This window comes from Cheilinus undulatus, linkage group 8 (assembly GCF_018320785.1).
Source record: "Cheilinus undulatus linkage group 8, ASM1832078v1, whole genome shotgun sequence".
NCBI lineage: Eukaryota > Metazoa > Chordata > Actinopteri > Labriformes > Labridae > Cheilinus > Cheilinus undulatus.
Genome location: NC_054872.1, coordinates 1,659,760 through 1,682,132, shown reverse-complemented (window position 1 = coordinate 1,682,132; position 22,373 = coordinate 1,659,760). Strand labels below are relative to the sequence as shown.

The 22,373-nt window shown below is 40.7% G+C and overlaps 1 protein-coding gene across 1 annotated transcript in view; it reads left to right on the top strand.

Moving 5' to 3' along the window:
• Nucleotides 1–22,373, top strand: part of grik2 (glutamate receptor, ionotropic, kainate 2) — a 529,835-nt gene that overhangs the window by 200,252 nt on the left and 307,210 nt on the right. The gene's annotated exons all lie outside the window — the stretch shown is intronic.

The following is a 22,373-nucleotide window of genomic DNA, read 5'->3' as shown; positions in this document are numbered from 1 at the left end:
GCTTTAGTTCATAACCTTTTACTGGAGTGAAGGCCTAGACGTGTTTTTGTGTTGAAGCGTTTGTTGCACCAGCGATGTTTTTCACTGTGTGAAGTAGCTGCTGATGCTTTTAGGACTGTGGACCATAGGTATGTTTACATGGACCACTTGTAATCGGAATAAATGCCTGATCAGAATGAAAATGCTTTATATACACACTCCATTCAGAATGAAATCTTCCGATCCGAGAGGGATGGTTTATGTCGATCCTCATTCGGATCAGCGTCCATCAAAACACTTGATCTGATCACCTCTCCCCGTTTGGGGTGTTTTTGTCTTACTGCGCATGTCTGCCCCACGTGACATGCTTCATTATTCTTCTCCTTTGAATGGACTACAGCAGACGCCTATGTACCACTGAGCTTGCTGCTTTGACAGGGGAAGCACCAGAAAGATCAGAACTGTCTGCAGCACTCGATCGAGGTCTATTTCTAAGTACAACAAAGTAGAAATAAAAATAATATGAAGTACGAACACGAGTGAGTATACAAACCAATATTTTTGCGCGGGGATGAGTTGAAAAACACGAGCGAGCGACCCGACTGTGTAAAGCAGGGTTCCTAACTTTTATCCCAAAATATTTCAAGATCAGAAAGTCCAGGGCCAGACATTGGATTTTTTCCACCCATTACATCATTAAAATGTCTATGATGTTTAAAGATATAATCTAAACAGGACAGACATAAATGTGCTCTGTATCACAGCATTTTTTTTTTACATTTTTAAACGTAGAGCTACACCCCTCATCTGCTGAGTAAAAACTTGACTTTAGGGCACGTATGAGTCCTACAGTCGTTCCTCTGCATATCCGTTCTATCAGAATCCCCCTTACTCCTGCATGCATCATGAACTGACCCATCTCCATGCATAATTTTGGATGCTTTTTAGCGCTGCACCAAGTCATAGGACAGCCTGTGTACAGATTAGGATTACATTTGTAGTTATAAAGAATTTGTTTTTACAGTCATGAGAGGAATTTTTACCATTTGATGAGACCCGGAGTTAAATACACCACAGGATGTCCCGTTTAACAAGAGTGATGGAGACCATAATTCATAAATATATATAATATATAAATAAATTTAGTTGATATTAGTTTGGCATTAAAGATTTTTATAGTAAGGCGTTAAATCAGGCTGACACTGAACTGAACCACCAGAGCGAGATACGATGTCTGCGTTTGTGGCTGATGGACTATTACACAGGGAGACTAGCTCTTTTAATCCCCCACAGATAGAAGTTTGGTTTTAAAAGGTGAAAACCTCTGGCTCTCATATTTGTTAAGGTCTAGAGATGCAGAAAACTAGTCAGAGGTGCAGTCAGGACTGGACTCTAATGACAGAGCGAATTGCAGCTGTGCATGGTGGTTAAATTCTTCATCTTAAAAAGAACATAAAATGATAATTAAAAAACATAAAAAGTAGACAAAATAAATTAATCTCCTTCAGTCTAAAAAGTCATGCAGGCTCAGCCTGTTTTTGGACAGCATGTGTGCAGAGCTGAGAGGACGTGCTGCTGTGCGCTCTGCCGTGTGTCTTTTTATGATGTTCCTCCCTGCTCTAAAGAGAGTTCAGTGTACCGTAGGCTATTTAACTCATTTATTGCATCACATTATGACCTTTCCTTGCTATAATTATGGATAGTTCGTAATAAGTGAGTGGAAATTTGTATTTGAAATACATAAATATTGTAAATTAATATTAGAAAAATATCTATCTTTTTCTGGCGGGCCAGATGACACCTACTGGCGCTGGACCTGGCCCGCTGGCCGTTATTTGGGGATGGCTAGTGTAAGTCAGGCGGTTTGTTTACAGATGCATAAGAAGAATTTCTTCTTCTTCGACAAACTGTCGGTAGATTTAACCGGTGGGACGATAAGACGCATGTCAGAACATTTGTATTCAGATCAGATTGAGATGTCTGAGCACACGTATCTGAACTGGATTGTATCTTCCAGCGTCCATGTGTACGGAGACGTTTTCATCTCTGATCCAAATGAATTTAATCTGATGGTGAAAAAAAGGCTCATGTAACCGTAGCTAATAAGTCAGCGGACAGCCCTTCAGATGTGTCTGTGTGTATCTGGCTGGCTGGCTGGCTGATGGTGGTAGGACAAAGTATTGATACCAAATGAGTACCTCGAAACACGTCTCACCACTGCTTCTCCGCCGAGTGCCTCGGCGTACCATGTGACTTTGAAGACCAATCAGTAACAGATTTCAGCAACTCCACTCGCTCACATATGAATTTCATTTTTTTCATTTTAGTCTGTTATGTGAACCCTGCTGTCTTTCTCACTCTCTGTGGTCCCCAAGTCAATTTCAACATTGTAAGAAAACATAAAAAGTACTGAGACCACATTTCAACACCAAGACCACGTTGTAGAAACATTAAAAGATAAATATTTCCATGAAATCTTTGATGACTAGTATTTCTAACATCTTTGTTTTAAACTGGTGGCTATAGGTGGCTAATGTAGTCCTATCTGAATTTAAAAAGAAAAGAATTCAGACGTTTTAATGTTATAGTGCAGTGGTACTCAACCTGTGGCTCTTTATGCCCTAGAAAACCTAAAAAAAGAAAACTGACCTCAGAAATTATCTTTTGCACGTCACATTAATCCGTTTGTTTCCCACACTGTGTTGAGTAACACTGTTTTAGATATTTTAATTTTAAGTACAAGTTTGTGTATGATTATATTTTTTTTTTTTTACCTGCGTGCACAAATATTTTGATTAAATTGAAGTTTCTCCCTAAATTAATTTCTGAATGACCATCATATGTCTTTTTAAAGTTGCTCGTCCAAAATTTTCTTCTTCATTCAAAATTATCGGAATCAGCATTGATAAAATTACATCAATAGTATTGATACTGTATTGAATTAAAAACATTGGTATCACCCATCTCTAGTGAGTGAAGCTACCTTCAGAGCCGTTGGGTCTGGTTCTAACTGCGGCGGCCACTGCAGTAAATACCTCAGATGTGGCTTTAACATCGTGTCCCTTTTATAAGGACTGGACCACATTTCTGTATGAAATAAAGAATAAAAACAACACCAAAAGCTTTTCCTGTTGGGGAAGATGTTTTCGCTCTTCTGCTGACCTGCTTCTGCACGATTATGTAATAGTAACGGGGAAAGGGTGCTCATATAAAAGGCCTGCTAGTGGAGCCATTAGCTCAGACTTAGCCACAGCTGCACTTTGGTCCAAACTGGACGTTTCCTTATTAAAACCAGAGCAGAGAGCCACACTGAGAGCTCGTCTCGGCAGAGAAGAGGTTTTTGTGCGTTTCCTGTAGCTCCGTGTCCCCTCCCAGCACTAGACAGCACAGAATAAAGGGAGGATATTTTCTCCTCATCGTTCTGCAGAAGGGCTGTGTTTGACTTGATGTGTGTGTGTGTGTGTGTACAACTTTTAACCAATCAGATGTGATAAAAGAAAAGCTGGAGGGGAGGGGGTGATCTTGCTCAGTGCTCTATCTCTGAGCTCTGCTCTGATTGGCCCGCCATGAATGTGAAAGGCAAAACGTTCCTCCAATCAGCTGAAGATTTTCAGAAAAGTCCAAAGATTTTGGATATGAGTTGATGTGGCATGTCAGGTTAGCTTGGGACTTTTGGGATCCTTTAATTCTCAACCCACAGACATAAGGGGAAGCACACTTTCAGTCTGATATTAGTTTGTGCACATCAGAGACCAGAAAACAGCACATTTATAATGTTTAATGTTCACAATCACTCTTCTGGGGTCACACAGTCATTCTAAATGATGCTGAGAAAGCATGGCTGGTTCATGCTTGCAGTTCAGATATTGAAATTTTATTTTTGCAGGGACTATTTGCTGAAACATGGTGTAACTAGATCATCGGGCTGCTCCAGACACATGCATTTAGATGTAGATTTAGCTGAAATTGAATGTGTGAGAGAGGAAGCACAAGGCGGAGGAGGATGGAGTCCTCTGAGGCGACTGACTCAGGGTCTCATTTTTCATGCTACTCCCCCTTTATGTGCCTTTGATTTGTCTTAGGACTACATATAGCAGCTAAACGTATTTGTTCCCATTTTCAAATTAATTACTTGAACTCGTTCTGCAGCAGAAAAACTTTTTATATGCGTGCACTAAAGGCTACCATGTGGTAAGAGCAGATATGTGAAGGGTGGAGTTAATTGCAGAAAAATAGAGTGCTGGCTTGGAGAACAGTCTTTTCAGCACCAGTGATTTAGTGCTGGGAGAACTATGGTGTAACTAATAACTAAGACAGTTCATGCTGCTGCAGACTGGCCCACATTTGCACATGTGCAGAGGTTTTTTACATGGACGGAGCAGCGGCGTGCATATTCTGCCGCCATTCCTGCGCAACTGTATGAACCTTTGACCGCACGCCTGCTTTAATCTTTCTCCAACGTGTTCGACGCCTTTGATTGGACATAAATAAGCCCGCCGATGTGGGGAGGGTCGCATTAACCTTGACCTGAGAAGTCTGCAGCTCAGTGACTCATCAGCCATTTTTCCCATCATGCAGCGCTGCAGACTGGCCGTCTGGGGGAATCACTTAAATGTCTTAGGGCCAATGATGATTGAGCAGCTCAGTAAAAGGAGCTGTTCTTCCTTGTCGCCTGCGATGCACTCAAAGGGGAGTACGATGGGAAGGCTGGAGGGGCCGTTCCCTCACAAGGATATTTATCACAGGCGGGCCGATCTGTTTTACGCTCAGGAGACTCCCAGACGGCCCCTAATAAACGCTTAGAGGGGATGAAATATTCATGCAGAGTTAAATATGGATCCTAGAGCAGTCGCTGCCTATTAAACGCCGTCAATACTGATCAGTGCTGACACCCCTCGTTTCTAGCACTCCAGAAATTTCCCCCGCGCTCTCCCAGCGGGCTGTGGCTGTAGGTTTTGGAAAGGTATGAAGGAGGATTCATCCATGCAGAATGGAAGCAGAGACGTGTGAGCGAGCGGAGGCAGAGAGGTGCTCTGACATGTGTTTATGATGAGCGAGTGCAGCACTCAGATGTGTCTGCTGCTTTTATCGATGTTAACTAACTAACCGTAAAACACAGATTGCTGCTCCAGCAGTGGAAGCTGTTTCTCTCTCTGAAGACAGCTCACACAACATCAGGAGCTCGTCTGTGATTGGACTGAAGCACATAAAACATAAGCACTCTTCCCTCACTCCTACATGCATGTTCATGTAAGCTCAGCTCTACATCCAGGCCTCTTTCAGTTCAAGTCATTTATGATTTTAATGGCTTTGCTCAGTAATGAATAACTAACAGAGATAATATGATATCAAATCACTGATCCCAACACCATTGAGAGCAACAACATCTGCAGAAAATGAAGAAATCAGTCAAATTAAATGAGAATTATTGTTAGGTGACCAAAGAGGAATACATTTAGCAAAATAGACATGAATAAGTACATGAATAAAACACGGGCCGGTCTAATTAAAGCAGAACTGGTTGAATCTAGTTTGAGAGTTTAATAACACGGTGTAAATCAAAAAGCACAGGTTGATTTTTCAGTCAGAGCAGCTCAGTCAAAGCTTCAGTAACGCCGTCAGAATGAGCTTTATTATAGGAGGAGGCTGTCAGACAAACAGCAGACTACTGGCTCTATTACACCTCTTATCTCAATCAATCCAATTCATATGAATAAGAATTTAATTTAATGTAGAAGCATGATTTACAAACACTTTAAAGTCAGCGCCTCTATGGAGTCATTATTGTTGCAAAACTCCAGAGCTAGTTTTTGTGTCTTTGTGCTCTAAATGTCTGCTTGAGCTCTAATCTTTAGTGACTGATCTGATTTTCTCTCTGTGATCTACTTATTGTGATCTACAATTCCTACTCCTTGGTTTGAGCATGTGCCCTGTAACCTTGCAAAGCTCCCGTCTGAACTGTTTGGGCCCGGTTAGAAAGTGACAGGACCAATCAGCGTTGAGGGGCGGTACTTTTTGGCGTGGTGGAGTCGTGATGTAAGCAAGCAGCAGCAAGAGGCCGTTGCAAATATGGTGGAAGAGATTGGTGTGGATGCTGCTAGAGCGCCAGTTTTATCAGAACTTGACGACATTTCTTCGTTAAAAGAAGAACAAAGAACAGCAGTGAGTTGTTTTCTTTTCAAAAATGACAAAAGTCGTGTACTGACATGTCTACAGTGGTAGACATGGTTCGTGTTATACAGTTCTCTATGGAGTTTACTCCTCGTTGCTCTGATTGGCCCGTAAAGATGTGACAGACAGAACATTCATCCAATCACCCTCTGAGTCTTTTTCAAAGGCTCTGCCCTTTCCCAAACGCTGTCTATGAGAGGTATGCTGTTACAGTCCATTGTTAAATGATTTCAACAGTGACATCCATCTACAGTCATGGATGAAAGTATTGGCATCCCTGGAATTTTTCCAGAAAATACACCATTTCTCCCAAATGTTTTTGGTATACACGTGTGTTTCCTTTATGTGCATTGGAACAATACAAAAAACAGAAGAAAAAAAGCCAAAATTGACATAATTTTACAAAAAACTCAAAAATGGGCCTGACAAAATTGTTGTCATCCTCAACTTCATATTTGTGTTGCACACCTTTGGGAAAAAATAACTGAAACCAACCTCTTCCTATAACCATCAACAATTTTGTCTGGCACATTTTTTGAGTTTTGTGTAAAATTTGGTCATTTTTGTCTTTTTTCTTCTGTTTTTTTGTCTTGTTCCAAAGCACATAAAGGTAATAAACGTGTATACCAAAAACATTTGGAATTGCAACAATTTCTGGGAGAAATGGTGTGTTTTCTGGAAAAATTCCAGGGGTGCCAATACTTTTGTCCATGACTGTACCCATCCATCCATCCGTCTGTCTAATATTCATGTTATCCCGGGTTTCATGTTGGAACCGTCTCAGTTGCACAAATACGTTGGCAACATGTTGGCAGAACATATTAATGCTGGAGTAGTTACATTAGTAAGACTGTGTGCAGGATGTTGCATTCAGTTTCTGATACAGACAAGGAATGCCCAGATGTTGGCTCTTTATGATTTTTGCTGCTGTGGTATCTGACATGTGTTATCCTAAAAAGAGTTGATATGCTCTGCTGTATCGTATGTTTCTTTCTGTATGAATTAAAGGCCTTTCACATTTTCAAGTGCCCAGACCTGGGCCGTTTATACTGATATATATATATATATATATATATATATATATATATATATATATATATATATATATATATATGTGGGGCAGGGCTATCCATTTACAAATTCAACTGGGCCAAAATCATGAAATGTAGCCGGGTCAGCTATTTCCAGCACCCAGTAAGCAGCTGGTAATGTCAAATTTCAAACCAATACGGATCAATCTGATGAAAAAATGCACTTTTTATTCATAGTGTCCCTTTTAAACTTGGTAACATGACAAAAGAACATCAAAATGTGCATAAAAACACAACAACAAAGCTGTGAATAGAACCTGAGGTAATAGAAACGGTTTTTCACTTGAATAAAAATGAAATAAATTGAATGGAAAAAAAAATTAAATTCTATCAATATTCTATTTAAACTTTCTGTCAGTAAAAAATGGCTCTTAAATTCACCAAACAGAGGTTTCCTAGGTGACGGTGGGACCAACCAATCAGAGACGTCGCTCCAAGATTTTGGGTTACGACTGTGACAATCCTCAGATGTGCAAAGAAATAACTGGCAATGAGGAAACCGGAGAAGAAGGGAGAGGATGAGACCTGGAGCCACATGGATGGAAGTAAAGCAGCCAATATGGCCGACATGTAAAAAGCAGCAGATCCAGAGTGGAAAGACATTCCCCATACAACTCATTTACTTCCAAGAGCAAAGCTAATGCTCATTATTTCATGGAATTTAGGAAAAACATGAAGATTTCCCACCTAGTCATCACTGATGCAGAAGGCTGTGGCCATGCTGGAGGACCTCTGCCACATCATGAGTTTGTTCCACATGGTGACCCCCCCTCAGTGAAATCATAGGAGGAACTAAACGGATCAGCGTGGGTCCATCTGTCCCTGCGTCTGTCCTTCTGTCGTGTTCTCTAAATCAGAGGTGTGCCCTCCCTTTTGAGCTCCATCCTTTAAATGAATAATCCAATGAAATCACCAAAACGCCAGAGTAAATATTGTCAGTACTACTGCAGGTACTCTGTCCACGGACCAAAGGGAGAGCTTCTTGTTTGTGCAGGAAGAGAGGGAATAAATTAAAGACACCGCTGGGATTTGAATCCAAATGGAGACATTTATCCCCAACATGACCGCCACTCATGCATCATTCATTGGACATTTAGTCTGTTTTTTACTGAGCTGAATGAACATGTGGTTGAATCAGCATACAGTAGACAGGAGAGCCACGTTTCATTAAGAACATCTGAATGTCATAAATCAGTCAGTAGGGATGTAACGGTTCGCAGAGGTCAAAGTTCACTTCTTACTTCGGTTGTTTGGTTTGATTTGACAGGAAAACAGCAAAAAAGAGTCACAGCTGCTTATTTTCAGGTGTGTCTGATGGTTATTCTGATCTGTTGGTAGAGACAGTTCTGCTTTGTGTTGTTAAATCTACCAGAGATAGTTGGAGCAGATAAAATAGACATAAAGGACATCTCCTGAGTCAGATCAGAGGTGGGTAGAACCGCGCCACATTTACTCCGTTACGTGTAGTTGAGTAGTTTTTTAACTCCTACTTCTGAGAGTAGTTACTGAGCAGAGAACTTTTTACTTCTACTGCGTTACACTGGCCATGCTCTGGTCGCTACTGTTACTGGTCTATATGGTTAGCTACACAAGCTAACGACCATACTGTTAGTTAGCTACACAAGCTAACGACTGTACTGATGTTAGCTAAACAAGCTAACGACCATAATGTTAGTTAGCTACACAAGCTAACGCCTGTACTGTTAGTTAGCTACACAAGCTAACACCTGTACTGATGTTAGCTAAACAAGCTAACGACCATAATGTTAGTTAGCTACACAAGCTAACGCCTGTACTGTTAGTTAGCTACACAAGCTAACGACTGTACTGATGGTTAGCTACACAAGCTAACGACTGTACTGATGGTTAGCTACACAAGCTAACGACTGTACTGATGTTAGCTAAACAAGCTAACGACCATAATGTTAGTTAGCTACACAAGCTAACGACTGTACTGATGGTTAGCTACACAAGCTAACGACTGTACTGATGTTAGCTAAACAAGCTAACGACCATACTGTTAGTTAGCTACACAAGCTAACGACTGTACTGATGGTTAGCTACACAAGCTAACGACTGTACTGATGTTAGCTAAACAAGCTAACGACCATAATGTTAGTTAGCTACACAAGCTAACGACTGTACTGATGGTTAGCTACACAAGCTAACGACTGTACTGATGTTAGCTAAACAAGCTAACGACCATAATGTTAGTTAGCTACACAAGCTAACGACTGTACTGATGGTTAGCTACACAAGCTAACGACTGTACTGATGTTAGCTACACAAGCTAACGACCATACTGTTAGTTAGAACGACTGTACTGATGGTTAGCTACACAAGCTAACGACTGTACTGATGGTTAGCTACACAAGCTAACGACTGTACTGATGTTAGCTACACAAGCTAACGACCATACTGTTAGTTAGCTACACAAGCTAACGACTGTACTGATGTTAGCTACACAAGCTAACGACTGCACTGTTAGTTAGCTACACAAGCTAACGACTGCACTGATGTTAGCTACACAAGCTAACGACTGCACTGTTAGTTAGCTACACAAGCTAACGACTGCACTGATGTTAGCTTGTTTAGCTAACGACTGCACTGATGTTAGCTACACAAGCTAACGACTGCACTGATGGTTAGCTACACAAGCTAACGACTGTACTGATGGTTAGCTACACAAGCTAACGACCATACTGTTAGTTAGCTACACAAGCTAACGACTGTACTGATGGTTAGCTACACAAGCTAACGACTGTACTGATGGTTAGCTACACAAGCTAACGACTGTACTGATGGTTAGCTACACAAGCTAACGACTGTACTGATGTTAGCTACACAAGCTAACGACTGTACTGATGGTTAGCTACACAAGCTAACGACTGTACTGATGTTAGCTAAACAAGCTAACGACCATAATGTTAGTTAGCTACACAAGCTAACGACTGTACTGATGTTAGCTACACAAGCTAACGACCATACTGTTAGTTAGCTACACAAGCTAACGACTGTACTGATGTTAGCTACACAAGCTAACGACCATACTGTTAGTTAGCTACACAAGCTAACGACTGTACTGATGGTTAGCTACACAAGCTAACGACTGTACTGATGTTAGCTAAACAAGCTAACGACCATAATGTTAGTTAGCTACACAAGCTAACGACTGTACTGATGTTAGCTACACAAGCTAACGACCATACTGTTAGTTAGCTACACAAGCTAACGACTGTACTGATGGTTAGCTACACAAGCTAACGACCATACTGTTAGTTAGCTACACAAGCTAACGACTGTACTGATGTTAGCTACACAAGCTAACGACTGTACTGATGTTAGCTAAACAAGCTAACGACCATAATGTTAGTTAGCTACACAAGCTAACGCCTGTACTGTTAGTTAGCTACACAAGCTAACACCTGTACTGATGTTAGCTACACAAGCTAACGACCATACTGTTAGTTAGCTACACAAGCTAACGACTGTACTGATGGTTAGCTACACAAGCTAACGACTGTACTGATGGTTAGCTACACAAGCTAACGACTGTACTGATGTTAGCTACACAAGCTAACGACTGTACTGATGGTTAGCTACACAAGCTAACGACTGTACTGATGTTAGCTACACAAGCTAACGACCATACTGTTAGTTAGCTACACAAGCTAACGACTGTACTGATGGTTAGCTACACAAGCTAACGACTGTACTGATGTTAGCTACACAAGCTAACGACCATAATGTTAGTTAGCTACACAAGCTAACGCCTGTACTGTTAGTTAGCTACACAAGCTAACGACTGCACTGATGTTAGCTACACAAGCTAATGACCATAATGTTAGTTAGCTACACAAGCTAACGCCTGTACTGTTAGTTAGCTACACAAGCTAACGCCTGTACTGATGTTAGCTACACAAGCTAACGACTGTACTGATGGTTAGCTACACAAGCTAACGACTGTACTGATGTTAGCTACACAAGCTAACGACTGCACTGTTAGTTAGCTAAACAAGCTAACGACTGTACTGATGTTAGCTACACAAGCTAACGACTGTACTGATGGTTAGCTACACAAGCTAACGACTGCACTGATGTTAGCTACACAAGCTAACGACCATAATGTTAGTTAGCTACACAAGCTAACGCCTGTACTGATGTTAGCTACACAAGCTAACGACTGTACTGATGGTTAGCTACACAAGCTAACGACTGCACTGATGTTAGCTACACAAGCTAACGACTGCACTGTTAGTTAGCTAAACAAGCTAACAACTGTACTGATGTTAGCTACACAAGCTAACGACTGTACTGATGGTTAGCTACACAAGCTAACGACTGTACTGATGGTTAGCTACACAAGCTAACGACTGTACTGATGTTAGCTACACAAGCTAACGACTGCACTGATGGTTAGCTACACAAGCTAACGACTGCACTGATGTTAGCTAAACAAGCTAACGACTGCACTGATGGTTAGCTACACAAGCTAACGACTGCACTGATGTTAGCTACACAAGCTAACGACTGCACTGATGGTTAGCTAAACAAGCTAATGACTGCACTGATGTTAGCTAAACAAGCTAACGACTGCACTGCTAGTTAGCTAAACAAGCTAACGACTGCACTGATAGTTAGCTAAACAAGCTAACGCCTGCACTGATGGTTAGCTAAACAAGCTAACGACTGCACTGATGGTTAGTTAAACAAGCTAACGACTGCACTGATGGTTAGCTAAACAAGCTAACGACTGCACTGATGGTTAGTTAAACAAGCTAACGCCTGCACTGATGGTTAGCTAAACAAGCTAACGACTGCACTGATGGTTAGTTAAACAAGCTAACGCCTGCACTGATGGTTAGCTAAACAAGCTAACGACTGCACTGATGGTTAGCTAAACAAGCTAACGACTGCACTGATGGTTAGCTAAACAAGCTAACGACTGCACTGATGGTTAGCTAAACAAGCTAACGACTGCACTGATGGTTAGCTAAACAAGCTAACGACTGCACTGATGGTTAGCTAAACAAGCTAACGACTGCACTGATGGTTAGCTAAACAAGCTAACGACTGCACTGATGGTTAGCTAAACAAGCTAACGCCTGCACTGATGGTTAGCTAAAGGTCTTAAGTTCAGATCTCTGTTTTTAGCTGCAGACTGCAACGACACAGCTGTGTCAGTGATAAATGTCGTCACGTGTCCACCCACCTCTGAAACTCTGCCACAAACGTGATTTTACACGCCATTATTTAAGGTTAGGTCGTAGGTGAGACTATTATGGTGTGTGTGTGGCATATCTCTGATATCAGTGATTATAGCTAACATGGTTATAACGTGGGGCTAGTGGGACAAAGTTGTTGGAGCTAAAACATTAAAAAAAAAAAAAAAAAAAAACAGGCAAAAAGTCAGAAATGAGGGCAGTTCATCAGATTAAGTTCATAAATATGATTCAAAAATCATCAACACATGATAAAATAAATATAATGTGATTAAAAAGTAAGAACTCAAAGGTATAAATTCATGTATGAGAGATTAAAATCATCATGTAGAAATAAGATAACTGTAATGAGAGAAAGAGTCTATTTTTTCTCGTTATATTAAATTTTTCGTCCCATAATTGTGATTAACAAACATAATTTGACTGCTGCTTCATGTATTAAGTTAAGTTTTCATTTCTTTTACTTTTGGCAAGTTATGCTACTTTAGTTATGACAGTGTACAGTTTACATTACTACCCCTGAATAATATGTTGTAATGCAACTGGTTTTAAAGGGATACTTCAACATTTTGGCAAATTTGCCCATTGCCATAATTCCTATAGTCTTAGTAATAGGTCTGTTTCCTTTAGTTGTCGGTGTAAGCTGTTTCTAGATCTGGGGGGACCGTTAAACCAGCTGCACCGTGAACGCTATTTTAGCAGACGGAAGTTTTGCTTTCCCTCATCAAACTCATCAAATACACAATCCAACAACTCCAAAACGCTCTCGTGGACAAGTTGTGACCTGCACATTCACCACGCTATGAAATAATCATGGAACATTATGAGACGGAGATGTTTTAAAGTTAAATGCAAAGCCAGAACTACACTCCAGACATGGCTGCTGCACTGTGTCACCCCGCCCAGTGGTTTACTCAAGAAATAGTTCTGAGTATTTGCTTCATGTGTCGTAATGTTACATGATTATACATTATTATTTCATAGCGTGGTGAATGTGCAGGTCACAACTTGTCCACGGGAGCGTTTTGGAGTTGTTGGATTGTGTATTTGATGAGTTTGATGAGGGAAAGCAAAGATTTCATCCGCTTACACTGTGTTTGCTAGCAGTTAGCATACAGTTAGGACATATTTGAATTGGCTATAAATCAACACAACCCTTAGAACCCAAATTTCAAAGGTCTGTATATGATTAGTCCATAGTAATAAATTAAATTGCTCAAAAGTGTAAAAAAACACAGGAAAAATTAAAATTGTTTTGTCTTCTCCACATATTTTCCTGAATACAGAGACGTCACAGCTGTCACAGCTATCCCTCAAAATTGTGATCGTAATATAGTTCCAAAATATCATTTAAAACCACAAAAAAAAAAAAAAAAAAAAAAAGATATTTTGAGTGTGTTCATAGCTTCATTTTAAATACACTCATCTTTATAAACTGGCAAAAATGAAACTAAAATGAAACTGTGCTCAATTTGCAAAAAGAGCATATTTTTAAAACATAAACTTTTCACAGCAGTGAAATCAAAACTCTAAGTGTGCCAGATACTTTTGAGCATACATGTGTTTGCAGACGACCATGTTAAAACAATAGCAAGTGTGACTGTGACCTGCAAGAAAACAACACATTTATTGCCCGGATTATATTATATTATTGTTTTTGATGTGTACACTTTATACTACATTTGTGCTAAAGAAGGAAGGATATTTCTAGAAGGAAAGAGTTCTCTGGAACGCACTGAATGTGTGATATGTTCGTGTAACTCCTCTGGTTTTCTATGCATAAAGAATTATTGCTCTATCTCATTTGGTTACAATTCTACCAACGGTTCAAAGTAGATATGCAAATGGGAGCGCCAGTGATCCTGTAGGTTTTAAAGGGTTAATGCCAACACACCAACATGTACCAGTCTTAGAGTGACACAGCAGCATCTCCATGTAGGAGAAAGCTGTTAAGTGGGGTCAGGGGTCAGGACATGCTGCTGGCACTAACCTCACAAGTCAGACAGGCATCTGTGTCGTTATAGTTTAATATGGTATATAGAATTATGAGGTGACAAAGGTCAGAAATAGTTGCTTCTCTGAAGAAGACTGTAGTTTGAATTGTTATGGTTTGATGTGTGGCGTAAACTCCGTACAGGCCTATGCGCTGTGTTTACAGCACCCTGTCTTTATTACTGCAGCACTCACAAAAGGGACTCAAACAGTGTGCAACAATGGAAGAAAACACAAAGACCAACCAACAACAAGGACTGCCTCTGCAACAGCCTGTCTTTATGGAAGACGATTATGAACACATTGTTGTGGGCCCAATCAACTGATGACCTTCAGAAATAAATGTCAGCATCTTTACAGCCTAGATACCTGCATCAGTCTTCATGCTATTACTCTCTGTGATTTCCTGCACAATGAGCAGATCCCAGAGTCTTGAGAGTTACAAAGACAAAACAAGTGAAAGGAAACTGAGGCTTTGTGATAAACGGGAACAAGTCTGACATAAGTGTTCTTTGACTTGATCACACTTAGATACAGATAAACTTAAGGACGTATGGAGAAACTTAATAACCTTGTAAAGCCGATAGATTTTATGTCTGTCAGGCAAATCTATCTAACAATGCTTTAAGCTGACCAGACCAATCAGCAACGTTGGAGGAAGGAAAGGCGGTAGCTACATGCTAGGTTTAGTTAACCCTGTAAACAATGGCGTCCAGTGACGAGATAGGATGCAGCTTCAGCAGCAGTTTGATAAGAACTGGACCACATTTGTTTGTTAGAAGAGCAAAGGATCCCGCTGAAAGGTTTCTTAGTGGAAAAAGGTGTTTTAACTCAGCTTCAGTGAGAGTTTGATTTACTAAATGGCTCCACTGATGGTGAACGATCCTGGGTCAGCTCCAGAACGTTGAGCTCACATCGTGAGCAGTGCACGCCTACTACATCATGTTTCTGTTCCTCTGATTGGCCTGTGATGAACGTGACGGATAAACATGAGCCCAGTCAAGTTTTGTTTTGAAAGGTTTAGCCCTTCTCAAACACTGTCTGAATATCCAATGCCATGGATATGTGGAGCAGTCAGTCTAATGCAGCGTTACTCAACCCTGCTCAACCAAAGAGCCACATTGTTGAAAAATACATTTGCAAGAGCCACAAACTAAGGGGTGAACAGTGGCAAAAATGGCTCCAAGTGCCAACAAAAATAAGTTAAAGATGGCAAAAATGGTCATAAAGCAGCAAAAAATGGGCAAAAATTGGGATAAAAAATGGAAAAAGATGGGTGGAAAGTAACAGAAAAATTAGTTACAGGTGGAAGAAATGGTCCAAAAGTGGAAGAAACATGGCAACAAAAAGAGTAAACAGTGACTAAAATGGGTAAAAAGCAGTCAAGGGTGGCAAAATAGACATAAACATAGAAAACAAATCTTATTTGATAGCACCATGATGCTTAAATGGGCAAAATGGTGGAAAGGGCAAAAATGGGATAAAAGTGGCTTAAAGAAGTGGCAATAATGGGCAAAAAAAAATTAGAAAACTAGCAGTATTTAATGGCAAAAGCTAGCTTAAATAGGCAAAAAGTGGCAAAAAATGGAAAAAAGTGGCAAAAAAATTGTGGAAAAGGGCAAGAAATGGAGGAAAAGTGGCAAAAAGAAGTGGCAAAAATGGAAAAAAGTGGCAAAAAATGATGATAAAGGGCAAAAATGGAAAAAAGTGACAAAAAATTGTGAAAAAAAGGCAGAAAGGAGGAAAAAAAAGGTATTTAGTGGCAAAAGGTATCTTAAATGGGCAAAAAGTGGCAATATTTGGAAAAAAGTGGCCAAAAATGGTGAAAATGGGCAAGAAATGGAGGAAAAGTGGCAAAAATGGAAAAAGTGGCAAAAAAATGATGAGAAAGGGCAAAAATTGAAAAAAAAAAAAAAGTGGCAAAAAAAGTATGAAAAAAACAAAAAAATAGAATATAGAGAGTGGCAAAAAGAAGTGGCAAAAATGGAAAAAGTGGCAAAAAATTATGAAAAGGGCAAAAACTGGACCGTAAAACTGTTAAAGGCAGCATAAATGGGCAAAAAGTGGCAAAAATGGGCAAAAAAATTGGAAAAAAGTGGTATTTAATGACAAAAGGTAGCTTAATTGGGTGGAAAGTGGCAAAAATGGTACAAGGGGCAATAAAGTTTCCCTTTTAAAAGGTTTTCTGGGGGAATTATATTTCAAAATAAGACATAAAAGAACCACAAAAAATGACAGACGATCCACATGTGGCTCCAGAGCCATGCGTGAAGTATCACTGGTCTAATGTGCTAGCTTAGAAACTTGAAACTTGCATTCAGTCTGCAAAGATTCAAGGCAGAGCTTGGAAAAAAGATCAAATCCAACAAGATCATAAAGGTCTAAAGGGATGAAGAGGACTACGTGTCAGAGGAGGTTTATCCTTGGCTCAGTGGGCAGACTGTAAAAGTCCACAAACACTATGGTCTACCCGATCAACTGATGTTGATTCCATTGGCACCAATGCTCACAGACAAGTTGTCCAGCTTCTTTAAGCCAGAAGAGGAGACTCAAAGGGCAGAATCTGATTCCACAAAACCAGGATGTCCAACATCTCTGGAAGGTAGACAGCATCAAACACGTTACTGCATCCTGCTGCAAGATGTTTTTATGGATGTCAGCAAGAGACAAACTTGTCATGCTGATGTGTGGATCCCTGCACACTCTTAAAACTGAACCTGTAGGCCTTTCTGTGCCTCCTGTGTTTAAGCATGGCTGTAACGATTAAAATCTCTGGCTAAAGCCAAAGGTCAGTGTGAACTCAGGTCCAGCTATAACCCAAGAAGTCATCAGCAATTACCCAATATCCAGCTGTCTAGATGGACGAAAGCCTGGAGTGAAGACAACAGGAAGGTCAATCTTCTAATGCCATAATTCAGCATAAGGACGGAGAGGACAGGACTTCAGTTCTGAACACTGAGCTAGTCAAACTGATCGTAGAGCTACCTTGGAACTGAAGAAGTGTAAATCTTCATCAAAGCTCACACGGACTCTGGTGTGGACCAAACAAGTGGACTCTGGTCCGCTTGAAAACAGGGGGTCTCGGTCCGCTTCCAAACTAACCCTGGCTGAGGTGTAAAAGCAAAGCGGACCAACTTATGAACCAAAGGTAGGAAGTGGCAAGAAGCGTAATGATTAATGGATTATATTTGATTTAATACACTCAAATACATGTCGGTACGTCTGTGTAGCCATGGCAACACGTCGTAGTCGGTGCTGATTTATTCATGTAAAGAAGAACATGTTGGACAGCTCACCGCCTCGCTGGCTGCTCATAATGCCCCAATGCAAAAGCAGAACCCCAAAGACGGTGTGAATTCTGTGTTTTTTCATTGTTTATGTGGAAAAATAGATCGGTTTCGTCTTCTTCTACGCCTTGTTTTCTTTTTTGTCGCTGTGGTTTGGTCCGTTTGACCAAGAGCAGTGTGAATGCGAACCAAACCAAAGGAAAGAACAAAAATGCTGCGATTTCTGTTCCAAAACGGACCGAGTCCCCCGGACTATCAGGCGTGAAAACGACCTTAGTAGCATCTTTGTCGTAACACTGATTGAATTATTCAACTTCTACTGTCCAAGCCGTAAATTAAACTCAGGACATGGCCTGTAGAAAGTACCAGATGATTGGTTAGGTACCAGTGTGTAGTCCGTGGGTCTGTCGGTGAGCTCATGGCACACAACGCGGCTCTGTGACCACCTCGTCTTTGCACTGCTGAGGAGTTGCCCCAAAAAAAGACAGTTATGTTTTATTTCAACCCTCTGAGAACGCCGTATACAACAGGAAGACACACATGATTTCCAACGTTAAATTACCTTCAAACCATAAATCGTAGCCGCTTCCTCTGGAAGTCCTCCGTCGTACCGTTCTAATGACGCTGTCCACGTCTTCGTAGCTCTAACAGAGGCTTTTCTAGTGAGCCTGGAACTGGGCTGACTTTCTGGGGTTTTTCAATATTAAATCCACACCAGTAACTCTGATACTGAAAGTCTTTTTATAAATATTATGATTCTTTTTCCATCATTCCTGCAGCTTGCAGCTAGTGCCATATTGTCTGTATCCCAGAATGCATTGTGACTGGGCTGTGACAACCAATGCTAGGCTGTTCTGTTGTCATCATGCTTTGCTGAGCGGCTCCTGTGCAAACACTGAGAAACTGGAGGAGAGAGTCTGAAAGACTGAGAACGAGACACAGAGAGGCTGGGACGTGGCCCTCTGTGTCTCGGCAGACAGGAAGTGCTTTAAATTATGACTCAGAATCCCAAAACAGGAGGACTTTTTTTTAAATTTGAATGTTTTTATTGCTTAAACCTTTTAGTTCTGAAAAGATCAGTGCCAAAACCCCTCAGTCATTCATGTTAAGTGTGTTTAACACATAAAAATCTTTGAGTTTTAATTTCAGTTTCGTTCTTTCTTTGCTTCCTAGCTCTGTCATGAGATACAACAGAGTTTCCCTCGTCTAGCATAGTAACTAAAACAGCAGAGGAGACGTTTCTCAGTGTAACACAGCCGGTGTCTCCCGGGTCAACACTCGGAGGACATCACCATCATCAGCGTGCCTCTGAGCGCCTGATTTAATGAAAACCAGCTCGCACGCTGCTGACGCCCGCTGCTGACGCCCGCTGCTGCGTGAGTTGGTTTCCCACAGTGCAGTGCACTCATCTGGAAGCAGGAAGTAAACAAATAATGCCAGGGGCCGAACAGCTGGGGACGGTGGCCTGTAGGCAGAGACTCTCACATGAGATGCTGCGACTGTTCAGACCCGTGTGTGTTTGTGGATTTAACAGCTGATGTCAGGAGCAGCACCAGGTCTGATCAGTGAGGAATCAGCACTAAATAATGATAATAGATTTCTAATCAGAGACAGAGACTTGGCTTTTGTTTTCATTTTTAGTTATTATCCAGTTAGCAGCTTCTTTGTGTTTCTTTCTTATTTATTGCTGGAACAAAGAGAAAACCAACAGCTCTGATATTTAGAGCTGTGTCGGCTGTCAGTGGGAGTGGGTGAGCAGTGGAGGAGATGAAAAAGATTCCAGCATTCAGCAAAGATTCAGTTTAGCTCTAGTCAGACATTTTTAATCAGGGGGCTGTTTTTTGGTCTCAGTGTTTTTTTCACGGACTCTAAATCCTCAAAGAAAGCTTCCAGTTTTAGCAACTGTGCATTTAAAGTGGCCATGATAGTTCATGAAAGACTACATTGATGGTATATATGAGTACTCACATTACCTTAGATCGGGGTTCTCAACGTTGGGTCGGGACCCCATCGGGGGTCACGTGACACTGAGAGGGGGTCTCCAGATGCCTTAAAAAGTTACACTGTTGACATTTTTCACCAATTTTGCCAAATTCAAACCATGTTCATCACTTTTTCCCACCAATTTGCCAAATTTAACACATTTTTGCCATTTAAAACCCATTTTTTCTCCATTTTAAACCCTTCCCACCACTTTTTTCTGCCTGTTTTTGCCTCCTCTAAACCAAATCTTGACACTCCCAGCCTATTGTTGGCTCTGAGACCCATTATTGCCAATATAAATCCCTTTTTACCACTTTTTGTGCCACATTTCACCATTTGTTATGCCCATTTTTGTAAAATGAACCCATTTCTGCCTAGTTCTGCCTCAGTAAACCCCCCCCCCCCCTTTTTTTTTACCAGTTTATTAAATTTTTCATCCTATTTCACCAAATTTCCACCAATTTTTGCCACTTTAATGCCACTTCAGCCACTTTTTAAATCCCTTTTTACCACTTAATATGCCCATTTTTGCCACTTTGGTTATTTTTTGTAATTTCTATCTAATTTTCCACACTTCTAACTCATTTATGCTACTTTTGAAATTCAATTTCACCACCCTTCCCACCATTTATTTATTTATTTATTTATTTATTTATTTATTTATTCTGCCATTTTAGTTGTTTTAACGTATTTTAATTCTGCTTTTAATAAAATGGTTTACATTTTTAAGAGGGCTACTTACTACACAGATGTATCAAAACAATATTTGTTTCTTTTGATAAGAGTGGTTATTATTCAGGTTAAATCTAAAACACAGACAGCTTAGCTTTACAGTGGACCATGGTTTTGCTGACCCCCAGAAAGCTCTCCCATGTCCCCCCCGATGGTCAGCCTTGTCTCCACATGACTAATCTAGAATGTTCACGGCTGTCTTCAGCCATCTTCAGGTCCAGTGGGGGTCCCTGGTCTCTGGCACCTTTATTTTGGGGTCTGGGGCTGAAAAGGTTGAGAACCCCTGCCTTAGATATCAAAGTAACTCACCATGTTTGTGTTTAGTGGAAACATTGGATGTTATGTGAAAGTCTCCTACATTCAGTAATGTGGACTGCTTCTAGAAGCATCCTTCATGTTTTGTGCCGCTTACTCATCATGGACCACGATTATTGTTTCACACTGGTTGTTCCAAATCCACCTCCAGCACTGCAGCACCATGCGGCATCTCCAGGTCAAGTAAAAACCAGACTCAGTGCTCAGTAGAGCTGTCACAGCACCCTAGTTTAGACTTTTGATACCACACTAGTCAGAATGAAATGATGCATAACTGTTTTAGTACCAGAAGGAACGACCTCCTGGACACCAAAAACTGTGCACATAACTGCACATAAAAAAGCTTTTCTAATTACTCTGACATACTATTGATACAAAAAAAAGGTCAAATAAATCTGAAACAGTGCCCATGTCTCAAATCTGATAGTTCTTCTGAAGATCCCTGATTAACCAGAAGAAATATCTGTGTGACTCAGATTCAGATCAGCAGGTCGTTCCTCCAGGTGTCTTCATCGGTGCCCTCATGGGCTCTGAAGTCCCTCAGTAGAACAGTGGAGTCTCCAGATTCTCACCCTGAGACTCCGAGAAGGCCGGGTAATCCTCACTGCTGTTTGGACCATGTCCCAACTACAGGTGGAGCCTTCCTCTCTGCAACCTGAAGCCACAGAGAGATGACCCTCTTATCAACTCCAGCACAAAGGCTCCAAGCTGTGGGCCTGGGTGTGTTCCTACACACCCTTGATGTAGTGTTCCACCTCCTGCACCAGCTCAGGCTCCTCCCCCTCCAGAGAAGTCACGTTCCATGTCCAAAATCTAGATAAAAGTGTCAAAAACTGGTTAAAACAGGGGCAAAATCTGGATAGAAGTCTCAAAAACTGGATAAAAGTGTGAAAAACTGGTTAAAACAGGGGCAAAATCTGGATAGAAGTCTCAAAAACTGGATAAAAATGTCAAAAACTGGTTAAAACAGGGGCAAAATCTGGATAGAAGTCTCAAAAACTGGATAAAAATGTCAAAAACTGGTTAAAACAGGGGCAAAATCTGGATAGAAGTCTCAAAAACTGGATAAAAGTGTCAAAAACTGGTTAAAACAGGGGCAAAATCTGGATAGAAGTCTCAAAAACTAGATAAAAATGTCAAAAACTGGTTAAAACAGGGGCAAAATCTGGATAGAAGTCTCAAAAACTAGATAAAAGTGTCAAAAACTGGTTAAAACAGGGGCAAAATCTGGATAGAAGTCTCAAAAACTAGATAAAAGTGTCAAAAACTGGTTAAAACAGGGGCAAAATCTGGATAGAAGTCCCAAAACTAGATAAAAATGTCAAAAACTGGTTAAAACAGGGGCAAAATCTGGATAGAAGTCTCAAAAACTAGATAAAAGTGTCAAAAACTGGTTAAAACAGGGGCAAAATCTGGATAGAAGTCTCAAAAACTAGATAAAAGTGTCAAAAACTGGTTAAAACAGGGGCAAAATCTGGATAGAAGTCTCAAAAACTGGATAAAAGTGTGAAAAACTGGTTAAAACAGGGGCAAAATCTGGATAGAAGTCTCAAAAACTAGATAAAAGTGTCAAAAAATGCAAATAAGGGCAATGGAAATAT